Genomic DNA, 16,123 nt, shown 5'->3' with positions numbered 1-16,123 from the left:
CCTTCTTCTTCAGTCTTTTATGTATTATATTTTCCTTTTCTGAGCAACTTGGCTTGTTTTTTCCAAATACAGATAGTATTCAGTTAGGGTGCTTCATATACCAGCTGCCATTTACATCTATGTTATTACCTATGACAGACACATACACATGTTGACAGACAATTTTAAGTAAGTCAGTCCATCCTTAAGATTACCGGAAGACCAGAAAGATTATCTACTAACTGCTGCTGGGCAGATTTTACACTGAGTTTGAAGTGTTCAGTTATATGTAACATTCTGGATCAGTTCGTCAAGAACTCATCCATAATTCTTCCTAGAAGTGTCCTCATGTGTAGCTGTCAGGATCTTTCCAGAGAGACTTTTAAAAAAATTCTGCAGCCCTAAAAATGATGTTTGCTATTTTCTGATTTGTTGCAATATAAACATATTATTTACAGACAATATAAGGAAATACTGAGTTCATTTTCATACTATGAACTACGTTATTGCCATATTGACCTGTTCAGTTCACTGTATACTTTATAAAGCCGTATTCTCAACAATGTATCACGATATCAATGATCGTTAGTAATTAGTCTTTTATTCTGAAAGATTGGGCACCAGATCAGAGTTGAAGAGAAAGTGAATAAACCTTTAATGTTTTAACAATATCTTGGAGTTTGAAAACACCATAGAGATCACTTACTGTATTTTTTAGAAAAGAAAAAATTTAAAAGAGATTGTGACTTATAGTCATGGGCCTAGGTAGCAGTGTTCTTTTTTAATATATACTGTATTCCATATAAGTTTGCATATAATCAAATGTTTACAATTTACACATCTCTATAGAAATGCAGTGAATAAACTTGAATTCAGAGAGACTCAAGGAGGGCAAGTGACTTCATGTCTCATTGTCTCAGTTTTTTTTGTTAATGTAAAATGGGCCAATTTTGTATTGAGCTTAAGTGTTTGTTTTGAAGACCTAAAGAGTAATGCATGGTGCTAACACATGCCACGGCATGGTTGAATCTTGACGATACTTTGCTAAGTAAAAGAAGCCAGATACAGGCCAGATGCGGTGGCTCATGCCTGTAATCCCAGCACTTTGGGAGGCCAAAGTGGGTGGATCACCTGAGGTCAGGAGTCTGTGACCAGCCTGACCAACATGGTGAAACCCCGTCTCTACTAAAACTACAAAAAAATTAGCTGGCCGTGGTGGTGTGCACCTGTAATCCCGGCTACTCGGGAGGCTGAAACAGGAGAATCGCTTGAACCCAGGAGGCAGAGGTCACAGTGAGCCGAGATCATGCTATTGCACTGCAGCCTGGGTGACAAGAGCGAAACTCCATCACACACACACACAAAAAAGCCAGACACAAAAGATCACATATTATGATTTATTTATATGAAATGTCCAGAGAAGCCAAATCAGTAGAGACAGAAAATAGATAAGTGGTTACCAGTGGCTTAGGGGTGAGGGGGTGGGAAAGAATGGACAGTGACTGCCGATGGTTACAGTTTCCTTTTAGCATGATGAAGATGTTCTGAAATTGGTGGTAGTTACACATCTTTGTCAATATACTTAGAACTACTGAGTTGTACACTTGAAAAAGGTGAAATTTATGTGAATTGATACCTCACTAAGAAAAAAAGGAGTAATGCATGTAAAGTACTTAGCAGGTACCTATTACATAATAAGCTTTTTTTTTTTTTGAGATGGAGTCTCGCTCTGTCACCCAGGCTGGAGTGTGGTGGCGTGATCACAGCTCACTGCAGCCTCTGCCTCCCAGGTTCAAGTGATCCTCCCGCCTCAGCCTCCCAAGTAGCTGGCACTACAGACATGCACCACCATACCCAGCTAATTTTTGCATTTTTAGTAGAGACGGGCTTTAACCATGTTGGCCAGGCTTTCTCAATAAGCTGTCTTTATAAAGATTTTTGGCTACTGTTATTAGGAACCATTTGTGAATTTTAAGAAAATAATGCAGAAAAACTAGGAAGTATAGGCTGGGCGGGGTGGCTCACCCAGTCCCGCACTTTGGGATCCCAGCACTTTGGGAGGCCTAGGCGGGTGGATCACCTAACGTCAGGAGTTCAAGACCAGCCTGACCAACATGATGAAACCCCATCTCTACTAAAAATACAAAAATTAGCTGGGTGTAGTGGCGGGTGCCTTATAATCCCAGCTACTTGGGAGTGTGAGGGAGAAGAATTGCTTGAACCCAGGAGGTGGAGGTTGTGGTGACTGGAGATCGCGCCATTTCACCCCAGCCTGGGAATGAAGAGTAAGACTCCGTCTCAAAAAAAAAAAAAAAAAAAAAAAAAAAAAAAAAAAAAAAAAAAGAAAAACTAGGAAGTATAATATTAAGTATTGTATTTTATTTTACTACCTGAAATACAAATGATTTAACCACTAATGGCATATTTTAATTACTTTTTCAGCAGTAGAATGTAAAAAAGATATTTACTAACACTAGTTTCCAAATTCAGGTATTAATCATAGCGAGTTTTTTGCAATAAAGAATCCCATGTTTTAGTCAGTATTACAGTACTATTTAAATATTTTTCTTAATATATAAGCCATTAAAATGGCAAATTTCATGTTGTATACATTTTACCATGATTTTTTAAAATAATAAATACTAAGTCTCATAAGAGCTTTTAATCCTTGAGAAGCCTTTTTTCTATGTGTATAGTCCTGTCCTTTTTATTATTTCAGAAAAAGGTAATCATAGTGATAGAAATCTTTAACGATGGCAATTTATATGTATCTTTAGTTTGTGGCTTTTAAAATGAAAATTATTACAGCTGACATCTAATATATGTATCTACTAGGTACTGAGTAGGGCACCCACAGGAAGTAAATTCCATACCTTAAATTAATCTCATGTTGTTAATGTGATAAAATAGAAGACTCAGCGTTGTTGGTCTGGGGGAAACTGGTGTTTTAGCTTCTCTTCTCGGCTGTCATAGTGGTGCCAGTAACTTACAGAGTAGAAAACGCTCTGGTTAACGCTCAGAATCTGTAATGAAGAGCTACTGTAGATCTTCGTGTGATGCTAGTAGCAGAAAAAAGATAGTTTTTGTTTTAAGGGCTTACATAAGATAGTTGAGGACAAAGAATGCACTAAGGATAGCCCCAGTGCCTCCGAATGGCTCTTGATGTATGATGGTTGCTCAGATATTTGTTTAATAAATCAATTTACAGGTATTCATTGGGATGCAATTTGATGATAATTAAATGCATAAATTGTGATAGCTATTTATCAAGCCAATTTTATATGCTAGCATTTTGTTTGAGTGAGAGATTGGGTGGGGATGGAGATACCAGGAAATTCTGTAAGTGTTACCGCCTTCAAGGAACTTGGAAAGGTGGTGGGCGATGGGGAAGATACTAAAGAATGGTGTAAAAAACCCAAGGTTGAATATAGCCAAGTGCTTCAGTACTTGGTGAAGGTGCAAAATGCTCCATATGAAGAGAAAAGAATGTAGTGGTGACCAGATTTATGGTGGGAGTGGGATTTGGGGTAGGCCTCAAAGGACTATCTTAAAGGCTGAGAAAGGGTGAAAGGTATTTGCATGTAGGGATACTGATCAGTTACGAGACCAACTAGAGCAAAGGTGTAAAGCCTAAGAGTCAACCCCTCGAAAGTTAATGAAATGTGAGCTCCGTCTGACTGGAGCTGGGAAGTCCACTTTAGGAGAAGGTGACAGACTTATGGTTGGATTGGTTAAGTGAGATGGCGTTATACAGAATCTTCATCATCAGAAGCGGAGTAGTTCATAGTTCACATAGACTCCAGCGGAGGAGTCAGGGGACTTAGTATAGGTTCTCTAACTGAAAAATGAATTGATGTTTAAGGAGAGATTAATTTGGTAGTTTTGTGTATGGTATGAAAATGGGGTTGGAGAGACTAATTAATGGGTTTGCTCCAGAGTGCCCTTGTGTGGGGTGTACACTTTTTTTTTTTTTTTTTTTTGAGGCACAGTTCTGTGGCGCAATCCCAGCTCACTGCAACCTCTGCCTCCCAGGGTCAAGCGATTCTGCCTCAGCCTCCCGAGTAGCTGGGACTACAGGCGCCTGCCACCACACTCCACTAATTTTTTGCAGTTTTAGTAGAGATGGGGTTTCTCCATGTTGGCCAGGCTGGTCTCAAACTCCTGACCTCGAGTGATCCGCCCGCCTTGGCCTCCCAAAGTGCTGGGATTACAGGTGTAAGCCTCTGCACCCGGCCTAGTGTACACTTTTATATGACACATAAGGCTGAGTCTAGGCAGAATTATAAGTAGATTATTGCCTTTTGCCTTTTTTCCCCCCACTATTTTCCCCGTGTCTCTCTTCATTGTCCCCATGGACCCTAATATTACAATAGATTGTCTAGCTATCATAATAGATTCTAGACAATCAGCTGTTATTCAGTGAGTTTGTGATTTGGGGGATAATCTCTTTTTTAAAAAACACAAATTCTCACTTTAATAAGTGACTTTTGTAAACCAAGAGCTTTCCTTGTCAAATTTTCATTATAGGTTAATGATGAAATGGCAGGTAATTCACACTTTTGGACAGAGCACACCGCCCCCGTGGAATCACCCTACAGAAGAGGCCAGCTATAAAGGATGTCTCACACCTTTAAGATCAGTGTTTCTCAATGTGTGGACCATGGATACCTGTATTAGAATACACAAAGGATTTGTTTAAAATTCAGGCTGAGCCCCTCCCAAGACCTAATAGAGCTAAAAGCTTTGGGAGTAGGTGGAGGAAACCTGCATCTTTACCCAGCAATCCAGGTAATTTATATGCATACTACATTTTGAGACCCACTGATGAAAGAATTCTAATTTTCTATAGAGTTACTCTAGCAAGGAACCTTCTCATTTCTTATATATTAGGTTATTTCTACGTGGGACATTTCCCAGTAGACCATATTATTTATGGTATCTTACTAGGTGGAAGCCAAAAGAACATTAAATAATCTGCTGGTGTTTGGGGGTTAGTTTTGCACTATTTCTTACAGTGCAAGCAATTCTTGTTACCTCGTAAAACGGTTCCCCCTTTGAAGGGTTGAATACTAGTCACATAGCAGCCCAGCCTGTGGTATATGTGTTTAATCTGTCAAATCTCATTCCATTTTTCTTCTGTAAGAATGCTAATGATACCAATTTCTAGAATTGAATGATTTCTACTCTGCCTGTTGAACTGCAAATTTGAAATCCCCTATAATAATTAGAGCCCTCCTTAGAGTATATTATAATGACCATTGAACCTGTATCTAAAAATTCTAGTAACTTAACTATCCAGTCTTAAAAACAAAAAATTAAAACAGGAACTCCAAAACAATCTCAGAAGTTAGAGTAGGTGAAGTTAGCCTATTTTTGATGTGTGAAGGGATGGCAGTGGAGGAGAAAGATGGATTACTAAGTATCATTTATTTCTTACTGGGTAAAAATTCAAACAGGAGACCTTATAGCTGCCTTTTTATTATACTTGGCTTCCTTTTAAGTTTATTGGCCTTTGGTTGGTACATATGTGAATAAATTTAGACTATTATTTTATTTGACTGACAAACACTTAAAAATGAGTGTTCATATTCATTTTAAGTGGAGTTAGAAATGGAACCTAAACTGTAATATATAATATACCATGCCGCTTTCCGTTCTGATTTTATGGTAACATTGAAACTAAAATGTTTCTTTCTAATGTGTCCATCCTGACTGCCATCCTTAAACTAGAGCCTCTTGTCTGCTATCTGAAAAGAGCAACAGCAGGAAGGAAGCAATTGATGTATACACATTTGAATTAGTCTGTAAAGCCCAAGGTCTGTATTTGTTCAAGAAGAGACAGAAGCAGCAGTAATGCTCTGTGCGTCAGGTGGATTAGATGCAAATGTGCAAGCTATCATCTTTCTAAGAGAAGCATTTTAACAGGGCAGTTTTGTTCCTAGCTCTTCTTTTTTTTCTATATATCTGTTGTGTTGATTTTTAATTTGGATTATTTTCCACTGGCTTTAAAAATGTAAGTCTTTCTCAAAAGAGAAAGCATTTTGTAGCATCATAATGTACATTGATTATACATCAAACTATATATAGTGTAGTTAGCTTGATGTAGACTGTGTAGCTTTGTAGTTTGCAACTTAGTTGTATATTTAAATGAGAAACAAGTGACTAACTGGATCCCATCAAGGTGGGTGTTAGGTACAGCCTCAGCCATAAAAGACTTAATCAGGCCGGGTGTGGTGGCTCATGCCTATAATCCCAGTACTTTGGGAGGCTGAGGCAGGTGGATCACCTGAGGTCGGGAGTTCGAGACCAGCCTGACCAACATGGAGAAACCCCATCTCTACTAAAAATACAAAATTTGCCAGGCGTGGTGGTGCATGCCTGTAATCCCAGCTGAGGCAGGAGAATCACTTGAACCAGGAGGCGAGGTTGCAGTGATCCCAGATCACGCCATTGCACTCCAGCCTGGGCAACAAGAGCGAAACTCCCTCTAAAAAAAAAAAAAAAAAAAAAAACAAGACCTAATCAATACGTTTCCAAGGAGAAAGTGGGATTTTGAAATTCCTACTAGCTGCCAAAAGACAAAATGTTCCTGACACAGCTTTACTACCAAGTGAAAAGATTAAAAAATTCATTAGCTATAGCAAAAATCAGTTTTCAGTTTCTCTGGTTACCAGTTTTCTGGAAATCATTTGATTTTCAAATCTGCTGTTAGATTGCATTGTGCTTTTAAATAGAGCATCTGGAGACTCTGCTATAAAACTCAGAAATGAAGATGTCTCCATTAAATTTGGTCATAGTAGCATGAAATCTTTTAGCTGAATATAAAACATTTCAACACCTTTAAAGGATAAATGCTCATACCTTCAGGACTGTCAACTACTTTTATTAGTTATGTGGGACTAGATGCATCTCCCTTGGAGCATACTCTTGTTAATTTAAAGTTCCTTGTAGCTTTAATTTTAAAGGACTTATTTGGAATGTTATTAACATTCCTCTCATTTTGTAATCCCCAACAGAATTTTACCATTGCCAGATAATTTAACTAGTGCAGGAATTTGACTTTGTTATAGACTCATGAGGGGCAAATTCTTTACTGATGATTTGATGGTTAGCTTTGCTAGAAGATTAGGAATATTACTATTTTAGTTTCCCACGATGATAAGTCTTTGAAAATGGACAAGAGAATTGACTCAGTAAAAGTTACAGCCACAAAAACAGCAGAATTGTGAAATTTTTCTCATTGCTGATAAAATGGAGTCTTTAAATGCATAGTTGCATACATGTATGAATGTGTACGCGGGCGCGCGCACACACACACACACACTTCGGGAATGTAATCTGTAAAATATGTTGCCAGTCTCAGATGATACTGTAAAATAAGTGAAGTTTTCATTGTCCCGGCTTTCTTTTCTGCTTGTTTTTATTGATTTTGAAATTAGCCTACCCCAATATCTTCCAGGGAATTTTTAAAAAGTTATCCTTCTCTCTTTCTTGAGGTTCCTCATATACTTTCTATCACACGCATATTTTCACGAGAGCAAAGTCTACCCTTAACTGAAATGAATGACTGCTGAATGATCAGGAACTCCAAGTCCACATGGAATTCTTGCTCTTCGGTCCCAGACTCTCCCTCCTGTGTCCCCCTCAGGCAGGTGAGCATTCTGTAGTTTGTAGTGACAGCTCTTCCTGGTTTGGGTTTTCTTCCTGTCATTGCCTTATTCCAGTTAATCATTACCTAGACTAGTTGCTAAGCTGAAAATTCATATTGTGGAATTTCATATTGGATAACATAGTTGCTTTTCTTGTTTTTTGAACAATGCTTTCAAAAAATAAAGGAAAAAATTAATCTCTTAATTACAGCATTTTGGAGCCTTAACGTTTGATCAGTATTTAAAAGCAGTGTTACATGTTTGAATTGTGGTGGTTCTTGAAACTTTTTTACTGCCTTCTTTGTCCTCATGGAGAATGTTGTCCTAAGCACAGAACTTGTCATTCGAGTATCTTCAGGATTTGCACAAATTGTTTATCCTGTGACATCAATTCTTTGTGCTAACTAGTTTCTGCCTTTGACAAGGCTTTTGAAATTTGTGCAGCAAAAGCTTCCACGGATGAAGGACAATGTAGTTTTGTTCACTGCTGATTCTTGGAGTGGTTAACATTTGGGGTGATACTTTGATTAAAGCACACAAGAAAATATGTGAGGATAACTGTGGAAATAGAAAATATGAACATTTTAACATTCTCACACTGAGTGACTTTCATGTAAAGGTTTATTTCCTTCCAGGAATGCTGTCACTTTACTCAATTCAGTGATTTCTTATTTTTTCAAATTAATATTAGTTTGCTTTGACAAATGAGTTTATCAGATTGCTTCATCTGACCAAAATTTTTAAAAGTTCGGTACTCTGTCCTATTTTTTTGTCATGAACATCTGTCACACTGATCTCATAATACCTGTTTCTTTCTACCATCCACAGCACAGTTATTTTTCCTTTTTTTCTTGTCATTCAAAATGGTGTTTATTTTGTATTTTTGTCTGTTTTCTTTTAAAAATAATACCTGTTTATCATAACTCATTCAACCCGTAACAAAGGAGATGAAGTAAAAAATTCATAATTAGCCAGCCAGCCTAATTCTTCTTCTGCAGGGGCAACCACTGTTAGTTCCTCATGTGTTCTTCTAGATGCTTCCCGAGCATATAAGCCACACATCATTTGTAATGCCTGCATAATATTCTGCTATATGCTTAACCATAATTTAGTTAACCAGTTTTCTCCTGAGGAACACGTTTCCTGTTTTTCTGTTGTGCCCAGTATCTGCAGTTTCCCATGGTGCTCCAGTCCTCTACTGAGGAGGATTTCAGCTGTTTCCTGTTCTCTTCCCTATTCTACCCAGTCTTGACAGAGTTTGGAAGGATGTTTTTCTTTTCTTAGACATGTTATTTTAGAGCACTCAGGGATATAGTAGTTACATGGAATTTCTTGATGTAATGCTTTGTTTTGTTTTGTTTTGAGATAAGAGTTTCACTCTTGTCACCCAGGCTGGATTGCAGTGGCGTAATCTCAGCTCACTGCAACCTCTGCCTCCTGGGTTCAAGCGATTCTCCTGCCTCAGCTTCCCAGGTAGCTGGGATCACAGGTGCCCACCACCACACCTGGCTAATTTTATATTTTTAGTAGAGAGGGGGTTTCGCCATATTGGCCAGGCTGGTTTCGACCTCCTGACCTCAAGTGATCCACTCACCTCAGCCTCCCAAAGTGCTGGGATTACAGGTGTGAGCTAGCACGGCCGGCTGTGATTTAATGTTAATAATTTTAAAACCCATGAATGTTTTCAGGGAATTAGAGTTAACTTTTAGAAAATTGCTTTCGTAGTGTCCCGTGTCATCCTTATGTGAGAAAAGCATTATCCTGTAGGCTGGGAATAGAGAGTACAAAACAGAGGCCAGGCCCTGATGGATTCACCATGGGGCTTCACTCTTTCTCTTCACCTTTCACTACTGAAAGCTGTTAGTGTGTGTCTATTCACTATGTGATCCTAGGGCATATTTTACTGATAGGATTATTTGAGTAGGAGTTGTGTGGTGGCAATTGTGAGTTGTTTTTTTTTCAGTGGTGGGGGTGGTTTTGAGGCAGCGTCTGGAGTGCAGTGGCATGATCTCAGCTCACTGCAGCTTTGACTGCCTGAGCTCAAGCAATTCTCTTGCCTCAGCCTCCCGAGTAGCTGGGACCACAGAAAGGAACCACCATGCCCAGCTAATTTTAAAAATTATTTGTAGAGCGGAGGTGTTGCTGTATTGCCCGGGCTGGTCTCAAACTCCTGGCCCAAGTGATCCTCCCACCTTGGCCTCCCAAACTGCTGAGGTTACAGGTATAAGCCACTGCGCCTGGCCCAGTAATTGCTTTAACAGTGGTTAATATGGATATTCCTTGAGCCAGAAGCATAATTTTCCCCATCTGATGCCCAAAATGTGAAAGGAGAGAAGACATTGACAGGTCTGCAGAAGCAGGGCCCCGCAAGGTGGCTACAGATATTGTTATGTGGGGCAGGGGTAGGGGAGGTGGTAGGGAGTTGTATGAAAAGTTTAGATCATTTTTTAGTAAAAACTATCTATTAAGGGTTAATTATTTAAAATATGTCCTTATAGGCTGGGCACAGTGGCTTATGCCTGTGATTCCAGCACTTTGGGAGGCCAAGGTGGGCAGATCACGTGAGGTCAGGAGTTCGAGAGCAGCCTGGCCAACGTGGCGAAACCGTGTCTCTACTGAAAATACAAAAATTAGTCGGGCATGATGGCGCACACCAGTAATCCCAGGAGGCTGAAGTACTAGGATCGCTTGAACCTGGGAGGCGGAGGTTGCAGTCAGCCGAGATCATGCCACTGCACTCCTCCCTGGGTGCCAGAGCAAGACTCCATCTCAAAATAGAATAATAAAATAAAATATGTTCTTATAGCTACTTGTATAGCAATCATATTTTCCCTAAGTGCTGGTTCCTCAGGAGCAAGGACAATGCTGTGTCACCCTGGTATCCCCAGCAGTGCCTCCCGTGTAGTACAGCAAATAGGGCTGATTAATTAATAGAAATAGTGAAAGAGAAATGTGCCATACAGATATGCAAATCCTAGTTATCAAAGTTAAATAAAAATGTCTTCCTTTTTCCTAATTCATTACTCTTATCTAGGCAATGAATAATTTCTTGGAAAGGAACTCTGTTGTATGTATTCTGGGCAAAAAGTGTCTTAACTCACTAATTCGCAACTATTTTGATTATACTTTGTTAAAGAAAAAACAAAATGGGCAAGATGAAGGAAGCTGTATTCTCCCGCTGTTGGAATGAAATTTGGTTTGAGTGTTCCTCACTGAAAAGTATCATTTTAAATTCTTTTCTACTTCATTTTCTGCAGTGGAAAGTTACAGAAATAGAGTTTGAAGGAAATGATTTCAGCCTGAAGTAATTAAAAATATTGCTTTGGGTTCTTAAAAACTCATTTTCCTTTGAACTCATATACAGTATTTTGTTATGCATGACAAATAATGACATATATGGAGGCTGTCTTTGACGTCAGCATCTCACTTGGCATTGTTTCACATGTAGGTTGAACTCGCCTATTGAAAGTTTCTATAAATGTAATAAACCTACCTACAGTTTATTTCTGGTAGCCTTTGGGATTTAAGAGAGAAAACCAATGCTTTAACTGTTTTAAAATCAAGGAAGCAAAATATCCATGAGAAAGTAAGCCACTTAGCATTCGACAATGAAAAGTTTCAAAGCATTTTGTAAATTTTAAATATACTCTATAATTCTTCTATAATTGATACCTTTGGTACTTTTTGGGTAAATTGGAGTTATTCCAAAATAGTTATATTTTATAGCAGTTTTGACACCATGACACTTAGCAGCGGGATTTTAAAATTAAAGTACTGTTTAGTTCTTTTCGTTCTGTGATATTATGTGTATGGACAACTTTAATTGAAATGTCTAATTCTGGTAGCGGAGGAGATCTCATTAATTCAAAATTATAAAAGGTTTCAAAAAATAAGTATTTTTAAAATTATATAATTTCTTTTTGGTGTCATTTTAAAAGAATAAATATTCTTAGTTGTGCCTCCGAAAATCACTTATGGAGAAAATTGCACTTCGGGATTCTATACTTGTACCAGTAGAGGTCACTGTGCACCTATAAAAGGAAACCCAGTGCTTGCTTCTAGGGATGAGCTAGTTATCCTAGAATGTTATAACTAATAACATCATTGATCTTTCTGGGAACTTAACCAAATTCCCACCCCACTCCCGCCTCACCTCTTAACAGAATCACTTGCCTGTCATCATCTGAGAGTCCCTGTTATTGTCTGTTCCCATAATGGGAGTGTATTCTGATGAGGTTGAGTAGAGCCCTGGCACGCTGTCCCGTAGTATACTTAGGTGAATCAGCCAAAGCGCCAGAAACTATGATTTCACAGAAACAACCATTCAAACTCTCAGTTTCAGAGTTTGAGAGAACTTTAACATTCATTAGATTCAGCATCTGAGGTGGGGCTGGAGACTTTTTCATCTATTCTGAACATTTAATTTGCAAATCCAAAATCATTTCAAAGGTATTCTTTTCAGTACTGTCATCTATTTAAGAATGAGACTTTACTTATTAAAACTGTTTAGACCTTTATACTATTATAGTGTCCATGCTACATAGTGTTTGATTCTCTGAGTGTACCAACAAAATATTCATAGAATATTGTTTTATATGATTATTGCCACAGAGGTTTCTGATAACAGAAGAGTGAGAACTGAACTAAATGTTGGTTTGTTATAAAACTGCAATGGTGTCCTTACCAGATAGTCAAAGCAAATGTGTAAATCTCCAGTCAGCCTTGTGCAGTGACCCAAGTTACTGTGAAGGTGGCTGTAAAAGGTGATAAAGGAATGTCATGAATGAAGCAAGCAGTGGGGAATCGTAGAACAATGTAATTGGGCCTCAATTTACAGAAGGAGAATACAATGTAGGTGCTTTCATGGGTCCCTTCAGCTCTAACACTCTAATCATTAGTGCAGAGGGCACATTGCAGTGGTTAGCAATGTGGGTCCTGGAGAGAGTGCCTGGATTTGAGTTATGACTCTGCCACTTACTGGTCATGAGATTATCTTACTGTTAGCCTTTCTGCACCTGTTTCCACATCTGTAAAATGGGCTTGATACTATTACCTGCCTCATAGCATTGTGGTATGCAGTCATTGAGTTATATAGGTAAAGTACTTAGAATAGTACATAGAATGTAGTAAATACTCAATCTGCTATAATTACATACCCATTTTTTTTCCTAAGTAGAACTCATGCTGGGATATGGTAGCTGAATTCTTAGACTTCACTCTATTGACTGCTCTCTGAGGATCAAAACAGAGTTTATTCTGTGTGTTCACTAACTCTCAATGAATAACATCTATGTCAAGAAACCAGATGTGTATAGAATCTTTAATAATTTAAATTTTCTCTGCTTTTTTTTCTTTAAAGCTCTTCCTTTGCTCATTCTTGTACAATGAGTTTTTTTTTTTTTTAATCTGGAATTTTTTCTGTGGAGTACATAATCACATTTTTAGTTGCTGTTTTTAGTGACTCGTATTGATGCTTTTTTTTGCGATTAAATGTCCTAGTCTCAGTGAAAGTTACAAAATACAGTTTTTTCTTCAATGTTTCTCTATAGCATTCCAATTTTTATAGTATTTTTTCACATTAGAAATCTGTTATGTCATTTATAAGGCATTTATGCATTTGTCTTCAACAGACCCAATTAAAAATTTTAGAGCAGTAATTTATTTGTATTTGGACTCTCTATTAACTTTATTAACTTTCTTTTTTTTTTTTTTTTGGTGGGGGTGCTAGAGGGACAGAGTCTTGCTCTGTCACCCAAGCTGGAGTGCAGTGTGCTCTCTCGGCTCACTGCAACCTCTGCCTCCCAGGTTCAAGCGATTATTGTGCCTCAGCCTCCTGAGTACCTGGGACTACAGGTGTGTGCCACTATGCCTGGCTAATTTTTTGTATTTTTTTTAGTAGAGACGGGGTTTCACCACGTTGCCCAGGCTGGTCTCGAACTCTTGAGCTCAGACAATCTACCCGCCTCTGCCTCCCAAAGTGCTAGGATTACAGGCATGAGCCACCACGCCCGGCTTAACTTTCAAATTCTATGTAATCAAAGTTTATTACCCACATACCAATCCAGAGTGAGGGAAACCAATATGTGGCACAGAAATATATAGACACATTTTTATAGGTATAAATTTGGTCTTGAAAGGTGAGACTGGTAATAGTTAAAATTTTTATGTTCACTATACCCTTTTAAACCCCGTATCCCTAAGCAACTATCTACATAGTCACTGCCTCTATGTAGGTGGGATAAACCAACTGTAGTGAGACATTTTGGTTCCATCTTGCTATCATCTGTTATAGGTAGGTGAACTGGCAGAAGAATTACCCAAACGTGATGTCTCATAAACATCTGGCCTTTCTTTAGGGATGGTAGGGGTTCCCTAGACTAGATGGAAGGCCATGAACTACACCACCTTTCTGATTAACTTAGCCATATATTTCTTAGGCGAAGGGTGTTAATAATAAGGTTGACCATGATATTCCTTGAAATTATATGCCATATTGCCATAATACCCAAAACTCCATGCTCATATTTTTTTATTTTTTTAAAGATGGAGTCTTACTCTGTTGCCCAGCTGGAGTGCAGTGGCGCAATCCCGGCTCACTGCAACCTCTGCCTCCTGGATTCAAATAATTCTGTTTCAGCTTCCTCAGTAGCTGGGATTCAGGCATGTGCCACCATGCCTGGCTGATTTTTGTATTTTTAGTAGAGATGAGGTTTTAACGTGTTGGCCAGGCTGGTCTCAAACTCCTGACCTCAGGTGATCCACCTGCCTCGGCCTCCCAAAGTGCTCGGATTACAGGCGTGAGCCACCATACCTGGCCTGTGCTCAGATTTTTAAATGAGTTTCATGTGTGAGTACTCCCTCTCACCCCCCCACCCCAAAACACACACACACAAAGGTGAAACAGCCTGGAATAGAGCATTCCATAGTACGATATGATACCAGCTATTTCTTAAACATGATTGTATTTTAACTTCTATAAATCAGCTATCAAAGACGAAGTAGGCCTCTTTTTTATATGTTTCCTACAGCTGTATTAGGGTCTGTTATGTGTAGTGAGTCTAGAGTGCTGAATTATGTCCAATAATCCAGGTGGTATAATGGCTAGGAGAGAGGGAACTTCTCCTGGAATATACGGCATCACCAGCTATTTTATAAGTCTAAGTTACAGGTTGGTTTTTTTACAAGATAAAAAAAAAATTGGCCAGGCAGGTGACTCATGCCTGTAATCCCAACACTTTGGGAGGCTGAGGTGGATGGATTGCCTGAGCTCAGGAGTTTGAAACCAGCCTGGGCAACACGGTGAAACCCCGTCTCTCCTAAAAATACAAAACATTAGCCAGGTGTGGTGGCACGCACCTGTAATCCCAGCTACTCCGGAGGCTGAGGCAGGAGAATCGCTTGAACCTGGGAAGCGGAGGTTGCAGTAAGCCAAGATCGTGCCACTGTATTCCAGCCTGGGCTACAGAGTGAGACTCCATCCCCCCCAAAAAAGGAATACTTTTCACTGCTTTCCAGGTATTTTATAAGTTTAATAAATAAGACTATTGGAGAGAAAACATCAGTTTCTGAACTTATTTTAGTTACCAGAGTGACATTTTATTAAGACATATTTTGCAAATAATTTGTTTATGGAGGCTCAGGAAATAGAATACTATTTAGGTCACTTTTCAGTAACTTTTTCCACTATGATAAACTTTTGGAATATTAAGGGTTTTTTGTTGTTGTTGTTGTTTTAGACAGAGTGTCTTTCTCTGTCGCCCAGGAGGAAGTGCAGTGGCACGATCTCGGCTCACTGCAACCTCCGCCTCCTGGGTTCAAGTGATTCTCCTGCCTCTGCCTCCCAAGTAGCTGGGATTACAGGCATGCACCACCACACCCGACTAATTTTTGTATTTTTGGTAGAGTCAGGGTTTTACCATGTTGGCCAGGCTGGTCTTGGACTCCTGACCTCAAGTGATCCACCTGCTTCGTCCTCCCAAAGTGGTGGGATTACAGGTTTGAGCCACTATGCCTGGCTGGAATATTTTTACTCAATATTTTCCTTCTTTAAAATGCTTAAATAATACAGTAATTTTATTGCATATTAATAGAAGTATTTGAGGGCAAAAATTAATTTCTTAAATTTATGCTTGTGGATGACTCGCATTTCTTCTGGGTATATGGAAGCTCTAAGCTTGGAAAATACTCTGTATAATTTTAAAATTCTAAACTTTTAACCTGATTAAGACTTACATGAATGTATCATGCCTACATTGAATGCATTCATTCATTTATTCAGCAAACACATAAGCATCAGGCACACACTAAAAGAAAGCAAGATCTCTGCCCTTGAGGAATCCACAGTGCAGTCAGGAAGGTAATCAGTGGACAGAGTGATTGGCACCATGGCAGAGATGTGAACAGCATGCTGTGGAAATGCATCCATGAACCATGGAAAGGGGTGGATTGGGGAAGGTGATTAGAGAAATTGACACTTGACCGGTGTCCTGCAGCTT

At 38.9% G+C, this 16,123-nt stretch overlaps 1 protein-coding gene and 1 long non-coding RNA gene across 2 annotated transcripts in view; both read left to right on the top strand.

Moving 5' to 3' along the window:
- The window catches only part of LOC105527879 (T-lymphoma invasion and metastasis-inducing protein 2-like), a 564,729-nt gene that overhangs the window by 112,003 nt on the left and 436,603 nt on the right, over positions 1 to 16,123 (top strand). The gene's annotated exons all lie outside the window — the stretch shown is intronic.
- LOC105527878 overlaps positions 6,761 to 16,123 on the top strand; it is a 46,195-nt gene continuing 36,832 nt past the window's right edge. The window contains exon 1 of the long non-coding RNA XR_001004278.1: positions 6,761 to 7,631. This is a non-coding gene — a long non-coding RNA (uncharacterized LOC105527878). The remainder of the gene's footprint in view (positions 7,632 to 16,123) is intronic.

This window comes from Mandrillus leucophaeus, unplaced genomic scaffold (genome assembly GCF_000951045.1).
Source record: "Mandrillus leucophaeus isolate KB7577 unplaced genomic scaffold, Mleu.le_1.0 Scaffold698, whole genome shotgun sequence".
NCBI lineage: Eukaryota > Metazoa > Chordata > Mammalia > Primates > Cercopithecidae > Mandrillus > Mandrillus leucophaeus.
The sequence above is the reverse complement of the archived record's forward strand: the minus strand, read 5'-3'. Positions and strand labels throughout refer to the sequence as shown.